A 3,239-nucleotide genomic window follows, 5' to 3' on the forward strand; every position below is an offset into this window, starting at 1 on the left:
TTCCCTGTTTACCCCTTTCCTCTGCAATGAGAAGGAGAATTTCCCCTAGTCCTGGGGCCTGGGTTGCAGTTGCCAGTTGGCTTTTTCTATTTTCTGTGATGCCAACCCATATCTCATGGTTCAACAAATTTCCCAATCTGCTTGCTGAGTTCTTCCTCAGTCATTCACCTGGAAATGTAGTTATTGTTTTTGTTCTCTATAAAGGTGAAGGTAAATGTTAGGCACTCTTATTTGGCAATTGTGAAAGCCTCCTGGTTTATATTTCTTATGAAATTTCTCATTTTGTTCAATCATTCTCCTAGTTTTGTTTAGTTGTCTGTATTTCCTTGCTTCTCATTGGGTTTAAGGTGATTATTCGGGTGCTCACTTCAGAAGCAGATGCTCAAATTGTAAAGATACGGACTGACCATGGCCCCTGCTCAAGCATGACACACAAATTTGTGAAGGGATTCATATTTCTTTTTGTGGCACAGAGGGTTAAGCCATGGCTGCACACAACACCAGCATCCTGCCTCTAAGTCCTAGTTGGAGTCTCAGCTGCTCTGCTTCCAATACAGCTTCCTGCTAATGCAATTGGGTCAGCAGCAGATGATGATACAAGTACTTGGGGCCCTGCCACCCATGTGGGAGACTGGATGGAGTTCCTGGCTCCTGGATTCAGCCCTGGCTGTTACGGCCATTTGAGGGATGAACCATCAGGTGGAAGATCTCTCCTTCTCTCTATTGCTCTGCCATTCAAATAAATAAATCTTGTTTTTAAAAATTATTTTGAGTTATTTTTCACACCACTAATAGATCTTTCTTTGGGATCAGTTACTGGAGTATTATTAGTTTTCTTGGGGGTGGGGTCATGTTTTTCTGATTTTTCATTATCTGCACAGCCTTAAATTGGTGTCTGTGCATTTGAAGGAGAAAGCATCTCTTCCAGTCTTTACTAACTGGTTTTGTCAGGAATGGGCCTTCTCTTGCTGGGTCACTGGGATCATGGGATTGCCTACAGTGCTGTAGTCAAATGGGGTTGGAGCTAGGTCATGTGGCTGATGAGTCCACAGTTGGCCAGCCTGTTTATAATGGGTATATGGATCCTTGGCAGTCTTTAGGTGGTCTAGGCTGCCCCAAGTAGCTTGGTTGGTGCAGGAATGAGGGTCTGCTTCAGGGTTCTTAAAGACAGGCCTTTTACCAGGTGTACAAATTGAATGTGGCTTCCTCTGAATCCCTGAGCGAGCTCCCACTGACTTGGCTAAGCAGGCCATATTGGCTCCCTGCCCCCAACTGATTAGATGGGCTCGAATCTGGTCATGAGGCTGTTTCCAGCTACACAGCTAAAATCAAGTTTTTTTTTTTTTTTAAAGATTTATTTATTTGAAAGTCAGAGTTACACAGAGAGAGGAGAGACACACACAGAGAAAGAGAGAGGTCTTCCATCTGCTGGTTCACTCCCCATTTGGCCTCAACGGCCGGAGCTGCGCCGATCCGAAGCCAGGAGCCAGGAACTTCCTCTGGGTCTCCCACGAAGGTGCAGGGGCCCAAGGACTTGGGCCATCTTTTACTGCTATCCCAGGCCATAGCAGAGAGCTGGATCAGAAGAGGAGCAGCCAGGACCAGAACTGATGTCCATATGGGATGCTGGTGCTTCAGGCCAGGGCGTTAACCCACTGCACCACAGTGCTGGCCCCAAAATCGAGTTCTCTGGGTCTGTCCCTGGGGACTCAAACATACATAACACTATCACCACCACCACCAGGTATCTCACTGGGAGTAGGTCTTCTTTAGCCTTCAGCTAAAAGGGACTGGAGCAGGGTCTCTGGGTCACTTGGGAATTTACAGCCAAGAAAAAGATCAGCAGACCTATCATATCAGGTACAAGTGGGTTTAACTCCTCTTAGATCCTTGGTGGATGGTTCTGGTAGCAAAAGCCAAGCCAAACAGGGCTAATTGAGTTCCTTGAGGTCAGGGCCTTTTCTAGTTATAGACTATGGACAACAGTCTACCATCCTGCTTACTGGGCATGGTAATACCTTCTCAAAATAGCGCTCCTAGGCCTTGGACTCTATCAGGGCTTCACAATCTCCTATCTGGATCCCAAATCTCCCACAAAGGTGCTTTTGTCTGTGGGTAACTGCTAAATTATGGTTAATGCAGGAATACAGATTTGGGAGTTGTTTTTTCCTACCATCTTGGTGACTTCACTCTCCTTCCTCCTCCACTGAAAAAAATCCATTATCCATTCAATATGTAACTTCTTAATATTTACTGCGTGTATATTATTTAAATATATTGTTGGGACTCAGGTGAATTATAAAGCATACTCCCTCCCATAGAATCTAACGATCTAAGGAGACAAAAATAAATGATATAAATATCCATTCAATATAATAATTTAGTACATGTCATAAGGCAGTCCATACATAATCAACAAATTTTATATTTTTAGAAGTGAACTGAAGAGTCCATCCAGTGGCAGATGTAATTTTAGAAATTCTCTGATTCAGATTCAAATTGCTTTACTAAGGCTACATTTAATAGTGTCAAATTTCATCTTGACTTCTAGATGAAGCAGGAATATACAGGTCCCAATACAAAGGAGAAAAAGTACAATTATCTTGTTAGCTAATTCATTATAGCTTATGTTGCATCATGGAAAAAGCAAATGATAGACCAATAGAATGACTTTTTGAGAAACCAGGCTTTCAGAAAACTAGCACGTGCTAAAGGCCTTTAACATAAATTCATTTTCATGGTCCTTTTTTTCCATTTAACCTATACATTAATAAAAACAGAATAATCTGCCAGAGAAGTAATTCTGGTTTCTTTTCCCTTTTATTTTATAAATATTAAGCACTCCATAGAAACAGCTGTTAAACTCGAATTATAAACCTCATCTACTTGTCATTAACATCCTCTTTAATGACCAATCTGATCAATGTTTTTGTTAAATAATCCATAGAATAAGTAATTCATTTTTTAAATCATAAACACTAAATGTTAAAAATAGTAACAATGAGAAAATATAAAAATATTAAACTATTCTACTTTTTAATGGACAAAAGTTTTGCGTAAGTTACCTAAGTTACAAATCAGTTTCAAAATAGTACTTATAAAATTCTGCCTATTGGAAATAAATTTAAATTGAAACACTTTAGGAACTACTTTGTATGTAAAATAGTATTATATTTTCTGGACTAAAATATATATATTCGATAAAATCATTCCAAGATATTTATTTCATAACACCTATT

General features: G+C 40.1%; 1 pseudogene; it reads left to right on the forward strand.

The window, feature by feature from the left end:
• The first annotated feature begins 361 nt into the window (after nt 1-361).
• On the forward strand, nt 362-460 carry LOC127491893 (U6 spliceosomal RNA; annotated as a pseudogene).
• The last annotated feature ends 2,779 nt before the right edge of the window (nt 461-3,239 follow it).

The sequence above is a fragment of the Oryctolagus cuniculus genome, chromosome 3 (assembly GCF_051225735.1).
Source record: "Oryctolagus cuniculus isolate XC-2025 breed Fujian yellow rabbit chromosome 3, ASM5122573v1, whole genome shotgun sequence".
Classification (NCBI taxonomy): Eukaryota; Metazoa; Chordata; class Mammalia; order Lagomorpha; family Leporidae; genus Oryctolagus; species Oryctolagus cuniculus.